The sequence below is a fragment of the Heterodontus francisci genome, chromosome 36, assembly GCF_036365525.1.
Source record: "Heterodontus francisci isolate sHetFra1 chromosome 36, sHetFra1.hap1, whole genome shotgun sequence".
In the NCBI taxonomy this organism is placed as follows: domain Eukaryota; kingdom Metazoa; phylum Chordata; class Chondrichthyes; order Heterodontiformes; family Heterodontidae; genus Heterodontus; species Heterodontus francisci.
Window position 1 is genome coordinate 22904184 of NC_090406.1, and position 15961 is coordinate 22920144.

Consider the following 15961-nt stretch of genomic DNA (forward strand, 5'->3'; position numbering starts at 1 on the left):
TGAAAGACTTGAGCCACAACAATCATCTCAGCAATACGAGTTCTGTTCACTGAGCAAGGGATTCCTGAAAGATTAATATGTGACTATGGTACCCAATTCACAGCCAGAGAATTTAAGGAATTCGCTGGCCAGTATGGGTTCAACACCGTCACCTCATCACCACACTACCCACAGGGACAAGGGTTTATAGAAAGACACGTCCAGACAGTCAAAAGAACCCTTGTGAAATGCCAACAGATGAAGGAAGACCCAAATCTGGCCTTATTCTCACTCCAATCCACATCTCTCAAGGCTGACATGAAATCACCTGCAGAGATGTTGAATGGTAGAAAATATAAGACGACTATGCCAAGCAAAATAAATCTTCCAAGTGATCAGGAGGAAGTGAGACAACAGCTCACTGAAGCACAGGTAAGAGGAGAGCAACAGTTCAACAAATCCCTACCTGAACTGTTGAAAGGACAAACTGTATATGTACAAGATCCAATCATGAAAACTTGGAGTCCAGCAAAAATTGTTAGTGAAGCTGAGATCCCAAGGTCGTACACCATTGAGACCAAAACTGATAACCAAAGGAGTAGGAACAGAACCCATATTTGACCTACAGCTGAGCTGGAATAACTGAAAAGATCATCAACAACACTGGAAACATCACTATCCAGCGAGACAATGTTAACAACGCCACCAACGGGTGACACAACATTAGCAACAGCAAGCACAACTCCTACAACACCAGGAGCAACAAGCACAACATCACCTGTCTAGCATGCCAACTCATCACTGAGAGCAACGGATGCCAAATCTACAAGATGGAGACGCGACACCTTATCACCTAAGTGATACTGTGAATATTACTTTTAGAAAAGAATACATGCTATAAAATACTAAAACCTACAAAATTCTAACAGGACTGGACAGACTAGATTCAAGAAGGATGTTCTCGATGGCGGGGGAGTTCAGGACCAGGGGTCACAGTCTAAGGATAAGGAGTAAACCATTTAGGACTGAGATGAGGAGGGACTTCTTCACCCAGAGAGTGGTGAACAGTTGAGGCCAAATCATTAAATATATTCAAGAGTTAAATATAGTTCTTAGGGCTAAAGGAATCAAGGGATACGGGGAGAAAGTGGGAACAGGTTACTGAGTTTGGATGATCAGCTATGATCGTATTGAATGGCGATGCAGGCTCGAAGGGCCAGATGGCCTACTCCTGCTCCTATTTGTCTATGTTTCTATATTTCTAAAAAGGGATTCAGATTATTTCCAAAAGTCAGTTGATCTTTTTTAGTTTAAAGAAAGGTTAATGACTGGGACAGTTATATTGATATAGGGGCTTTATGTTTTTAAAGAAAGAGGGATGTTATATATTGTTAACTATCTGTAAAGTGCTACAAATTAATTAGCTAGGAACTAATTGTTATGTGTAAGTGTTCAGGGGGGCCACATTCATGGCTGCACTAGAGAGTCATGTGATGTGTAACAGGGCACCAGTCTCAGGCAGTTCTATACCAGGCAGCATGGTGGCTGAATGATTAAACAAAGAGCTCAAGCCTTTCCAAGTTTAAAGTGTGATTATTTCTAACTTATGGGAACCAGAAAACAACCAGGAGTGGTAAAAGAACCCCCACCTCAGCCCTTCGTAGCCCCCTCCAGGTACAATTCAATTTAACTCCCTGGCTCCAGGGTCTCCATCCCTTTTAAAGACGGAGATCCCGCTTCCAAGAGCTGCAGGTTTATCAGAGGGCCAGCAGCTCAGTAGTATCAGTAGAAGTGGTGGCCACTGCTGGTACTACAGCAGGCCTGGGACCAGGCCCAGCGCTGGATCCCTGGACCTGAGGTAGGTGTAGCCGGGTTGCTGGGGCCAGTTCGTCAGGCCCCAGTGAGGAAAGGTGAGGGTGGTTGTTGAGGGCACAGAGGGCTTAGCAGACAGGCGGCCTTTGCCACTGGGGGGCCCTTTGTGGGCCACAAATTGTCCACGGAGGAGCACCCCTCCCCCCACCAAGGACGCCTTGTTTCACTGGGCGACCTCCTCCCCTGGCGGAGGCCAGTACTGCCACTGGTGTAATTCCAGCGATGGCAGGAAGAGGCCCTTAAGATGCTAATAATTGGCCACTTAACAGCCTCAATTGGCCTCTGGGTGGGAAGGCCGTCTTAGGCCTTTCCTGCTCCCGACTTAATTACAGGGCGATGGGCCCCCCCACACCCTGCCTTCTGTCACTATTCTATGATACCCCCCCGCCACCCCCAGCCCATCTCCCGGGGGCCCAATAAATTCCGTGCATGCCGTGCAAAAGGCCATAGAAAGTCTATGGGTAAGTGCAAGAGTAACAAACATTCATTCACTCAGCAAAATTGCGATACCATTCAGGCCCTCCCTAGTAAATTATAAAACACACTTATTCTTTAGGCCATCACAATGGCCTCAGAACTTGGGATCATGATCAGTCCCTCAACAATGTGTGCAAAGTATTTGTTTCCAAGTTTTATTTGCAAATACAACACGCATTCATTGTTGGATGATGGACTCCCTAACGCATTCCCAGGCTTTGTTTTTAGCTTTACTGGAGAACCATCGTAAATCAAATTCACAGCATCAAGGTGCTTTAGTATTCAATTAAGATTGTTGCTGGTCCCTGCTTTTCACAGTAACTTGCTGATATTCGTGAAATTTTGAGAATTTATCTCTGGGGTTATGCTCTTAGCCATGTAGGTATTTACACTGCAGCTACAGTAAACAATCTTGAACTAGTGGGCAGCAAAGCTAGCCAAAGGCAGAAGCTTTACTGTGCATTGTGACTGGTATTCTGCCCACCAGGAGAAAACTCTGTGCATGGGTGCTTCCCCATATACACAGAGGGTTAGAAATCCATCTTGGACAGTGACGCAAAACGGTGGTATTGGATTGGCTGCCCATTATATGCAGTGCCTGATGGCAGTTCTATTGCAGCCAATGGAATTAAATATCAGGCATTGCGTAGAACAGGCAACCAATCCAATACCACCCATTTTGCGTCATCATCCAAGAGAAATTTCTATCTCCAGGACTCACTTCCTTGGTGATTGTTTGTTAATATTAAAAGAATAGTGAGTCAGCAATGACTTTTTCTTGATATTTAAAACACTCAATACTCAGTTTATACAGTGCTCAAGAAATTTATGTGCAAGTACTTTACAAAATCCAGTGTCATCGACACTGGACTTGCATTCCACCTGATATGAAACCCGAACTCTGGAAGATGGCTTTCTACAAAGTTCTCATACTGCTTGGCTTTAGTCGGGGTGAGTGCAGGAACTGATCCCAGGTTATATAACCACTTTGATTATCAATGGACTCCTGAAATCACTTTATAAATAATGAAATGTTAAATATAACATACAACCATAAATAAATAAAAAAACTGCAGAGGTGGAAGAAAACAAGTCTCAGGGGAAAGAAAGGTTAGAAAACAGAATAAAATGAAACACTTATGGAATAAAGAAAACCACAGTCAGATGAAAATATGGGAGCCATTAACAGAAGTGCATTTACTGGGCAGAAGAATGAGCTTTATTACAACTATTCAACTTTTGCTGGTCCCTTTCCCTATCTACATTGTCCAAGGCTCTGCAGCCCTTAAAAGTTACACTTGTAGTTAATGAGAAAGTAAGCTATTTTCGATCTGTCAAAAGCAGGGGAGAGTGCACGCATGATCCTGTTATATTCATTTATTATATTAATTTCACAATTGTGGTTAGGTCATTTTGCTCTGCACTAAGACCTGCATTGTGATTTTACATACAGGAGCTGAAATTACTCTGAGATAATTTGTAGGATACATATTAGTTCATTTCTATGAAATTTACAGCCTGAATATTCAGTCATTTTTTTGATGCCAAACATTTTGATTTATCTAATAATTTGAATTAAGCAACTGAATAAACAGGAATTTTCAGGCCAGTTCAGATTTGAATTATCCAGTATTTTGAATTAAGTGACTTCAAATGATCAGGAAAGAACTGTAAATGGATTGACAAATGTGTTAAAACAATACAAACAGGATTTGCAGAGAATGCAATATTTATTTCTTATAAATGTTGAAGTAATTTCAACCTCATTGTTGTCAAAAGAGTGATCCTTGTAACTCAATATCACCCATTCTTAACATGTGTAATCAATACATTCAGTTAGGCCAAACTTAAAAAGAATGAGCTGGGAAATATATATACATAAAATTCTGATTTCCATTAATAATAGACACTGCTATTTATTTAATAAATATTTACAATGAAAAATCCTCCAGTCCAAGCTGGGAAACATTAGCACTAGAATGGTTCCACAGAATCTCTCGACCTGTGTTCTCATGATGCTGTTCCACAATCTGACTACACCATCAACCACTTTGATCAGCTGAGGCCTAGTTCAGGTACATTTGCATGCAAGAAGGCTACAAAATAGGCCCGATGAAGGGGCACTGACCCGAAACGTTAACTCTGCTTCTCTTTCCACAGATGCTGCCAGACCTGCTGAGTGGTTCCAGCATTTCTTGTTTTTAATACAAAATAGGCCTCTTTGGGCCACATTCATTCATAACAGTTACATTTTTGCATCAGCACCAGTGCCTTGGATGACAAAATACAGAATTTCCATACTTAAGGGACATTAGAACAAATACATTCCATTAGTTAAAATTCCATTAGAAGAGGTAGGAACTAATGCGAGCAATAAGGGAAATAATGTGAGAGATAAGGGGAAAAAAGCTCTTACATTATGTGTAAAAATGCAACCATGAGTAAAGATAGGGATGAATATTGGAAAAGGGTAGAGAGTCAGCCAGAATCAAATTTATTTGATTAAATAATTCAGAAACAATTACAACAGCCACCTCCTTTAATACCCCACAGTAGAGTTTTTGCAGGCATTCTCCCAATCTACCACTGTAACTTTGGTAGAAACCCCAGAGAAACAGCACAGGCAGTTGTTTTCACTGTTTCTCTGGGGTTTTTTCAGATCTCCTGAAGTTACGGCAGAAAGCTGGGAGATCCCCGGTGGAAATTCCTGCTGTCTGAAGCCTGTCAGAGGCACGTTACCTTGCTCTTTCTTAGTATCTTTCGTCTATCATTTGTGGGTGATGTTCAATTCTGTCAGCTTGTTTTCCTCTTTCCCTTGCCATAGCAGCATGCACAATACTAATCCTGTAACACTTAGATCTATTACATGGCTTCCCTCTGAGGGGAAAGTCTGTAGGCTGCAAAAGGCAACAACAAAAAGTCACAGTTCCTAAAACCACTGCTTGTATAAAACAGTGAACAAGTGAAGAACTGTAATTCCAGTTATATGCAAATTATATTTTCTAAAAGCATTAGGTGGCAAGTGTAATTTTACAGAATTATTCATATCACATTTTTAATAATTTTACCACAAAATATATGATCTTGGTGAGGAAATCTACCAGTCTAGACAAATGTAGGTGTCTTCTAACAATGAGGCTATTCAATTCATAATTGAAGAAGTGAATGTTTGAGTCCCAAGAGCTCTCCATCAGCAGACTTGGTGAATCAGACTGTTTAACCTCAGGAGAGAGAACAGCTATCTCTCACTCTATCTCTTTTGCTGCATTTCCAAGCATAGGTTATGCAGTTGCAGAGAAATCATCAGATTGGGCTCTTAGGTCTCCCCTTCACTCTCCATCCCACCCCATTCCAGTTGCAATAAAGTCCCTAGATGCACAGATATAATGAGCAAAATGTACGAAGTGTTTTACAAAAACAAATTGATTCCCAAATGTAGTGAAGCCATTCTGCAAAGGAAACAAGAAGGAGAAGCATCCAGAACGTAGCAGCAAACAAAAACCCGTTTCATCTTTAAACACTAGACCATACATTGCTCAAATCAGCTTCAATATACATTGTAAAGATAGAGACTGAGGTGTACGTTATATAGGAAATGAGTACAATTTATACAATTACTGCAGCTAGCTAGGGTATTGGACAAATTAATTTCAGCTTCTGTATCATCAAAATTCATTGTCCTGTTCTCAAAAATCAGTTCATTTGCCTTAACTGGCATGCAATTTAGTAGTTTATAACATGTTACAGGGGTTAATACTGAGACACACCAAATTATACTGAGACACACCAAATTATACTGAGACAACTATGAATGAACTGAAATCACTGTGAGCAGTGCTATTGTTTGAACATTTAACACACTCAGGTCAAATTCCTTTGCCCGCTATTTTAGTGACATCATTAACCCACTAAATGGGTTAGTGATCTTTAAAAAAGGGGAAATAGAGACAGGAGAGGGTAAAGAGGAGATTTTCTAGAATGGTCCCGGGGTGAAAGATTGCAGTAATGTGGATAGATTGGCTAAGCTGGGGTTGTGCTTCTTAGAACAGAGAATGCTGAGGCAATTTGATAGAGGTGTTTCAAATCATGAAGGGTTTAGATAGAGGAAATAAAAATAAACTGTTTCCAATGGCTGAAGGGTTGATAATGAAATGATAATGATGAAAGTGATTGGCAAAAGGTGATTTAAGGAAGAACTGTTTTACTCAATGAGTGGTTTGGATTTGGCATGCACTACCTGTAAGGGTAATGGATACAGATTCAATAGTGGACAGGATGGACCAAATGGCTTCCTATGGTACTGTACTATTTGATCTATCTATGACAAGTTTGATATGACTGTATTTGTACCACAGAAAATTCTAGCTCACAGCTTTCACCAGCATGTGTGCACTGTAAGTGTGGGGGGGCTTCATTTACTGTCAGACCCATTTTCTATGCTAACCTTGGACAGAAGTCACTATTAATCTGGATGGCTGCAGCTGCAACAACACTCAAGAAGTTCAACAGCATCCAGGACAGAGCAGTTTGCTTGATGAGTGCCCTTACCACACCACCCAATGCCCATTCACTCCACCAATGGCACACAGTGGCTTGAGTATGTACTGTCAAAGGCTGCACTGTAGCAGCTCACCAAGCTTATTTCAACAACACCTCCTATCTCTGCAACCTGTACCACAAAGAAAAACAGGAACAGTGAGATTATGGAAATACCATCATCTCTAAGTTCCCTTCCAAGTCACATATTATCTTGACTTAGACAGATACCCGATTGCCAGTGGATCAAAATCCTGGATTTTTTTCTTTTACCTAACACAACTGTAGGATTATCATCAGCAGTTCAAGAAAGCACACCATTACCTTCTCAGCAAATGTGTCTTTGCCAGTGCCATGCATATCCAAGAACAAATATATAAAATAGCTCCAAAACCAATCTCTCTAATACCCAACTAATACCCCTTTTTGTGTTGGTCTTTTAACCACAACTCTTTGCATTCTCTGACTCAAAGGCTTTCCTCTCATTCGATGCCTTTCCAGTTTGTAAAACAATGTGGTACTTTATCAAAACTTGGCTAATGTCCAGTTATATGAAATCTACTAAATTTAATTAACTCAGTTGCATTCACAAAGGACGCTAGTTGATTTGCCAAGCAAGGCCTATTACTTGTAAAGCAATTTTGTATTTCTCCTGCTGCTTTATTATTCTCCATTTCAAGAGGTATCCAATTTTATTTGTCAATTTCTTTGATACTCTTCTTTGAAGTCCATCAGGGAAGGGCGCCTTGCTTTCTTTTACTGTTACTTCATTCTATATTTATCAGTTTTTCTTCCTCTTGTCCTGTAAACCTTACCCCTTGTGGGGAAGGCAGTCTCCAGATTCATGTACAAATACTGACACAAAGAAGTCATCAAGAACATCTGCCATTTCTTAATCATTAATTGTCAAGTCCCTTTCGGGAATTTTCACTGTTTCCCTAGTCGATTTTTGTCAGCTCTTTTACTCTGTCCTTACCTTTAACTAAACCTTTAATTTTATAATTTGGGCAAAGCTCTCTGACACCCCACACCAATATGTGGCTTTTCAGAAAATCACACTTGTACTGCATGTAATTGATTGATTTCAATGGATGTAAATTCACAAGCATTTATAATTTTCTGATGCGCTGCCTGGTGCATATGAGGGCTTGCTAGTAGAAATTATACACTTTTGCAAAACTGTTTTTAACCCCTTATTCTCTGCATTACATGAAAGAACTTGCATTTATGTGGCACTTTTTGTATCTTCAGGAAATCTCAAAGCACTTCACAATCAATGAATTGCTGTATGTAGGGAAACCCAGAAGCCACTTTTAAATAAGGTTCCACAAATGGGAGATGAGATGTAAGACAGTTTCATCTGGGATTTTTTTTGATGATTTGAGCTGTGGAAAGAATGTTGGCCAGGACATTGGAGAACAGACTGCGAGTGTGTCTCAACATGGAGGTGTCCTCGCTGCGCTGCACAGCAGTACAGAAATAAACAAAAACTAGACCGGCGGGTGCATAAAGATGGAGGGGAAACCCCTCTGCTGGATCAGCCTCAGCTACAATTGCAGCCTTTCAAGCTCACTGCCCCATCAATGGGGCATGCAGCCTCCAGCTCCAATGACCCCTCAGCCTGCCACAGGGAGGGTACCTCTGCACGTGGTGGGGGGGCCACTTTGCTGATGGTAAAATGCCGGCGAGGCCACAAAATCACCCCCAATTTGGGACTTAATTTACTTGGCTGCCCGCCCCTGTGAGCCACATCCTGATGTGGTTCCTTCCATTTTCCCGGCTCCTTTTCCTCCAAGTCTGCCATCACGGACAAGGAAAATTCAACCCTTTGCCTCAGAAGCAATGGTAGTATGAACTGAGCTAAAATGTCACTTCCCTTGTTGATCGTATTAGTGTCCTGCCTCCTTATATGAACAGTTTTTACCTGATATAATTAGGTGACTGCAGAACAAACACATTCTGTCTCCAAATATATTCCATTTATTCATTGTATCCAGTGCATACCAATTGATCATTCTTAGTTCCTCTCACAACAGGTCATAATAATAAAATAATTAAAAAGAAAAATAATTACAATATTGTCTGTACTTAAAATTTAAGGAACTAAAAATGTAAATTCATTAGAATATAAACAAGTGCAGCGGTCGGCCATTTGGCCCTTTGAACCTTCTCCACTGTTCAATTAAATCATCACTGGTCTTCTGCCTCAAGCTACCTTCCCACATTATTCCCATATCTGTCGATTCCCATTATTATCCAAAAATCTATTGACCTCTGACTGGAATATACTCAACAACTGAATATCCTCAGCTCTCTGGGGTAGAGAATTTCAACGATCTACAGCCCTTTACGTGAAGCTATTTCTTCTCATCTCAGTCCTAAATGGCTGACCCCCTTATTCTGAAACTGTGACCCCTAGTTTTGGACTCCCAAACCAAGCCAACATCCTCCCAACATCTACCCTGTAAAACTCCTTAAGAATTTTATATGTTTCAATGAGATCACTTCACATTCTTCTGAACTCCAGGGAATATAGACCTAATCTACTCAATTTCTCCTCATAGGGCAAATTCCTCATCCCAGCAATGAGTCCAATGAAACTTCATTGCAATCTCTCTAAGGCAAATATATCTTTCCTTAGGCAAGGAGACCAAAACAGTACTCCAGGTGCAATCTCGCCAAATCCCTGTAAATTGCAGTCAAACTTTTTTACTCTTATACTCCAATTCCTTTGTAATAAGTGCTAATATACCATTTGCTTTCCTAATCGTTTACCTGCATGTTAACTTGCTGTGATTTGTGTAAAAGGACACCATATCCCTCTGAATACCAACATTTCCCTGTCTTACACCTTTTAAAAAATATTTGGATTTTCTATTTTCCTACCAAGATGGATAACTTCACATTCCTCCACATTATATTCCATTTGCCACCTTCTTGCCCACTCACTTAACCTTTCTATATCATTTTGCAGCCTCCTTGTGTCCTGCTCACAGCTTTGTATCATCAGCAAACTTGGATACATTAGATTCAGTCCCTTCAGCAAAGACTTTAATATAGATTGCAAATAGCTGAGGCCCAAGCACTGATCCATGTGGGACCTAACTGGGACAGCCAGCCAACCTGAAAATGAGCCCTTTATTCCTACTCTTTGTTTTCTGTCTGTTAAACAATCCTCAATCCAAGCAAATATGTTACACCCAATCCTATGAGTCCTAACTTTGTGCAGTAACCTCTTGTGTGGTACCTTATTGAATGCTTTTTGAAAATCTAAACACACAATATCCACTGGTTCCCCCTTATTTACCCTGCTCATTACAACCTCAAAAAACTTTGTTACAGATTTGTCAAACATGATTTCCCTTTCATAAATCTGTTCTGACTTTGCCCAGTCATATTATAATTTTCTAAGTGCCCTGTTACCATGTCATTAATAATAGATTCTAGAATTTCCCCGACTTCTGATGTCAGGCTAACTGGTCCATAGCTCTTTGCTTTCTCTTGTCCTCCTCTCTTGAATAGTGGGATTACATTTGCTATCTTCCAATCTGTGGGAACCGCTCTACCATCTAGGGAATTTTGGAAGATCAAAACCAATGCATCCACTATGGCTGTAGCCACCTCTTTTAAAACCCTAGGGTGTAGGGTATCAGGTCCAGGAGATTTGTCAACTTATTATTTTCTCCAGCGCTATTTCTTTATTAATACTAATTTCTTTAAGTTCTTCATTCTCACTAGACCCTTGGTTCCTCACTATTTCTGAAAAGTTTTTGTGTCTTCTACCATGAAGACATATGCAAAATATCCATTTGATGTTTCTGCCATTTCCATCTTCCCCGTTATAACTTCTCCTGACTCTGCCTGTAAGGGAACCATGTTTATTTTTGTTAATCTCTTGCTTTTTACAAATCTATAGAATCTTTTACAATCTGTTTTTATGTCTCTTGCTAGGTTATTCTCAAATTCTATTTTCTTTGTCAATTTCTTGGTCATCCTTTGCTGAGTTCTCAAATCCTCTCAATCATAAGAACAACAGAAAATGGCGCAGGAATAGGCCATTTGGTCCTTCAAGCCTTCTCTGTCATTCACTCGGATCATGGTTGATCTTCTGCCTCAACTCCACCTTCGTGCACTATCCCCACATTCCTTATTCTATCCCCTTGCTATATTGTAATCTACCACTATCACATTACTTTTCACTACCCCCACTTGCATGGCTTCCTGTAACATGGTGTCGTGGGATGTTTGCTCATCCACCCTGCAACCATTGCCCTCAAACACACAGGCAGCAAGAACCTTGTGCTTGTTTCATAAGAGCAAAGGCCGAAGGTCCTCCAGCACTGCATCTGGAGTTCCCTCCTATCCCTGACCACTAATTTGACCTCTACCACTGTCTAACCAAAGAGGTGTGATCCAAATGTCCGGGTAACTCTCCCTCTCCCTGATGTCCCGTAATGTCTGCACCTCTGATTCCAACAACTCTGAGCTGAAGTTCCTCCTGATGCCAACACTTACGCAGATGTGGTTGACCAGGATCGCATTGCTCTCCACACGCTCCCACATACTGCAATTGTGGTATATCTCCTGCACTGCCATTCCTATCTAACCTTGTTTTATTTATTTAATTAATTAAAGCTTATGTATTTAATCAGCTTAGCTTGATGTTTTTTAACAAATTACTTGATCTAGTTCAGGTAGTTTAATTTAAATATTTACTTGTAACTTACCTCCGCCACCTCCTTGTGCTGTGACATCACTTTGTGATTTTTCTCCTGTTGCTGCTCACACACTTCCCCATCCCACCACTTACTCCCAGCCTCGCCCTTTCCCACCACTTACTCCCAGCTTCGCCCCTTCCTACTGCTCTGCTCCCAGCCTCACCTTTCTCTACTGCTCTGCTCCCAGCCTCACCTTTCTCTACTGCTCCACTGTCAGCCTCACCCTTTTCTACTACTCTGCTCCTGACCTCGCCTTATTAATATTCTGAAAACAAGCAGTGAATGCTACCATTGAAACAGAACATTCTCTGTTGGTTGATAGTACATTTCTCCAATCAATGAAGGTGTCATCTAGGGATGAGAAACAGCCTTTGCAATTGTTTGGGAACACTGAGGGTGATCTTTAACTATAAGTTTAATGACCAGATGTTTGTGATTTTCATTAACCTTCTGATTAAACTGTACACCTCTATTCCCAGAGAACCAGTGTTACACGGTGTAATGATTGTTAACAGTTATTCAGCAGAAAATAAGGTTACTGCAATCCAGAGAGCATTCTGTTGAAACCAGGTTTGTGTGGCAAGAGGGTTAAAACAATGTCTCTTTAACAACCATGCACATTAACAAGTTCATAGAAACTCTTCCTATTTTACATCGTGTTACATATTGCAGTTTTTGAGGTTTACTGCTGTAAGGTACTCTTGATATGTGTGTTAATTAAGTAGGCTACAACCATTGCAGCTGGGTAGACAATAATTCTGTGTGTTTTCGTATCTGCTGACTGGCCGTGATCCCATGGAGTGATTTGTCTGATAGTTTATAGCTGAGGTTTCTGGAGCTGGATTATGACCGGTTGAAAATGGGCACAGGCTTGGTGTTTGGGCAACAAAAACAAAGTATCTTGTGACATAATACGGTGCTTCCTAATCTCTGCATTTGTGTCGCAAACTTGATCAATTTGAAAGCCATTTAACAACGTGTATTTCAATATACATTAACTCTTGTAAAGCAGGTCACTGTTGCTCCAGCTGAAGAGAATTCTTGCCTATCCGGCAAGGTTTATTTGTGGCTCTTCGCTGCTGCGGTTTAATTTTTCAACATGTGAAGGCTCTACTCAAAGGGGATAACGTGAAACTGTCTGACCCAGGCAGAAAAAGCAAGTTGAACATAATCTACAGAAAAACAATTTCATGTTTAAATCTCTCTTTTTTCACACATTAGGTCAGAAACCATTCATTTATTTATAACAAGAAAACACTAAGCCCGGCTTTTGAGAATATACTCAGCACTTTGCTGATAAAGCTGAACACAAATCTTCCCGGCTCACTCTAATTACTGTTCTGAGAAAAATCAATTTGAATGAGACAGAGAGCTATCTACCACTACTGTCTAAGCTGTTCCCAGGCCGTCTCATTCACAGCATATATCATCCAGAGCAAATCTGTAGAGAATGTTCAGTATATTCGCAGCGTTCTGTTTTCATCAGGGAATTCAGACTTTCACATCTATAAATAGCTAGGGGGTGCAGCACAATTGAAAACGTAAGATGTATTTTATTCTGGCGACGGGGGTCCCGGTGGAGGGAGATCCCGCCTTGACCCTCCGTCATCTATTTAACGATGGGCAGCCAATTAACTGCCTGCCATTGGGGACACCATCCCTTTAAGGGATGAGCTCCCACCTCCAAGAGCTGCCAGCCAATCAGAAGGCCGGCAGCTCTGCAGTACCGGCAGCGCCACCGGGAGTAGTGGTGACTGCCAGTACTGCAGGAGACCCTGCAGCACAAGTGAATGGGGTCAGGGTCGCTAGGGCCATTCAGGCAGGCTCTGGCAATGGGGTGGGGATGGTTGGTGAGGGTGGGCACTGTCTTCCTGGGGGTGGGCGGCAATCACCGCCAGCCCTGGATTGCCCCCAAAGGAGGGACCCCCCACACCCCCACCGACTCCGCTACAAGGCCGCCAGGCTTTACCCGGTGGCATCGTCCCATGGCGGCGGGCACCTCCGCCTTGCACAAAATTGAGGTGGAGGCGGGAAGAGGCCCTTAAGTGTCCATTAATTGGCCGCTTGCCTCAAATGGCCTGGGGCGGGAAGGCTGTCCTTGGCCTTCCCAACCCTGGACTAAATGGAAGGGGGTCTAGCAATGTTGGGAACAGTGCCACCTGCCACTTTGTTTGCCCCCCACCTCCTTGCCCACCTCCAAGGGCAGAACAAAATTCTGCCCATTGAATGAGAACTAGTGTGTATAGTTTTTTTTTAATTTTCTCTTTTGGTGCAGGCTGTTTTCAGTAACATTCCCCTTTTTCTCAAGCCTTTGAATGGGATCTAAGTACTCCCATTCAAGGAATTCCTTAATTTCTATGAACTGAATGGTATATATGTGTCATATAAGGACCAGAGCATTGCTCGAAAGAACTTCACTCCCTTGCTAATACAACTGCAGTAACTCAAAACTTTAGGCTTGATAAAACTTTACATGACATTTTGGAGTGCCAGCCCACTCTCGATCAGATTTGGGAAGTCTATGGCAACAACACTTTAAAAGCGAACAATTTAATATGTAACTCTCTTCATTCCATTTTATGCTCTTCCCCCATCCACCAGATTAAAGAACCTTTACAAATGCTGATGAGTTTAGCTATTGTATCAGATCAGAGGTGTCATTTGTGTGGCCAATGAAGACATTCCAAACCACTTTAAGGATTTGCTGTTTTGCTGTACAATGTGGATGGTAAGCCTGGAGGCACAATGAAGTGATGGAGGCAGCAATTGAGAGCCTGGAAGAAGCAGAGTTACTGTAGTTGTGTCTGCAGAAATAAGGAACACATTTCTAGGATTGAGGCCTGTTGGAAAACAGTGGCATATCATTGTAGACATCAAAGAATGGCCACTTATGATCCCTGGTGAAATCATTCAGATTAATCTTTGGAACATAGAAACTGATGCATGGGAACACCACCACCCACAAGTTCCCCTTCAAGTCACTCACCATCCTGACTTGGAACTATATCACTGTTCCTTCAAAGTTGCTGGGTCAAAATCCTGGAAATCCCTTCCTAACAGCACTGTGGGTGTACCTACAGCACAAGTCCACACAGATCACTTCTTCAGCACATCCTGTTATCTGCCACTTTGTTCGTGGAATATGGGTGACACTGCCAAGGTAGAACTTTTTGGCCATTCAGCCTCTTGAGCCTATTCCACCATTCAGTTAGATTCTGGCTGACCTGTACCTTAACTCCATCTACCTGCCTTGGTTCCACAACCCTTAATACCCTCACCTAACAAAATTTTAATCTCAGATTTGGCCATGTCTGAACAGCTGTTGAGGGAGAGAGTGTTAGATTTCCACTACCGTTTGAGTGAAGAAGTGTTTCCTGACATCACCCCTGAGTAACCGACCTTTAATTTTAAGGTAATTTCCCCTTGTTCTGGATTCTGTCACCAGAGGAAATAGTTTCTCTCTATCTACCTTTTCAAATCCTTTAATCATCTGAAACACCTCAATTAGATCACCCCTTAATCTTCTATATTCAATGGAATACAAGCTTCATCCAAGCAACCTGCCCTCATAATTTAACCCTTTTAGCTCTGGTACCTTTCTGGTGAATCTGTGCTGCACCCAATATGGCCAATATATCCTTAGTGAGGTGTGATGCCCAGAACTGAATCCACATGAAGTCTAATCAAAGCTCTCTACAACTGTAACATAACTTTCACCCATTTGTATTTCAGCCTCGAGATAAAGGCTAGCAGCAGGAAAATAACCATTAAAGCTGCCGATTATTATAAAAACCCAACTTGTTCATGAATGCCTTTGAGAGAAGGGAACCTATAGCATTTAATAGGGTTTAGCCCACACATGACTCCAGTTTGATAATGTGGTTAACTCTTAATGCCTCCATTGCACCTTCCGGGATGGCAAAAAAATATTACCTTGGCAGTGTCGCCCATATTCCAAGAACAAAGTGGCAGATAACAGCATGTGCTGATGAAGTGATCTGTGTGGATTTGTGCTGTAGGTACACCCATAGTGCTGTTAGGAAGGGATTTCCAGGATTTTGACCCAACGACATTGAAGGAACAGCGATATAGTTCCAAGTCAGGATGGTGAGTGACTTGGAGCAGAACTTGCAGGTGGTGGTGTTCCCATGCATCTGCTGCCCTTGTCCTTCTGGAGGTTCTGGGTTTGGAAGGTGCTGTCAAAGGAGCCTTGGAGAGTTGTTGAAATGCATCTTGTAAATGGTGCACACTGCTGCCACTGTGCGCCAGTGGTGGAGAGAATTAATGTTTAAGGTGGTGGATAGGGTGACAATCAAGTGGCTGCTTTGTCCTGGATGGTGTCAAGCTTCTTCAGTGTTGTTGGAGATGCATTCATCCAG

General features: G+C 41.7%; 1 protein-coding gene across 1 annotated transcript in view; it reads right to left on the bottom strand.

Annotated features, from left to right (window-relative positions):
- Window positions 1–15961, bottom strand: part of onecut3b (one cut homeobox 3b) — a 111544-nt gene that overhangs the window by 4772 nt on the left and 90811 nt on the right. The gene's annotated exons all lie outside the window — the stretch shown is intronic.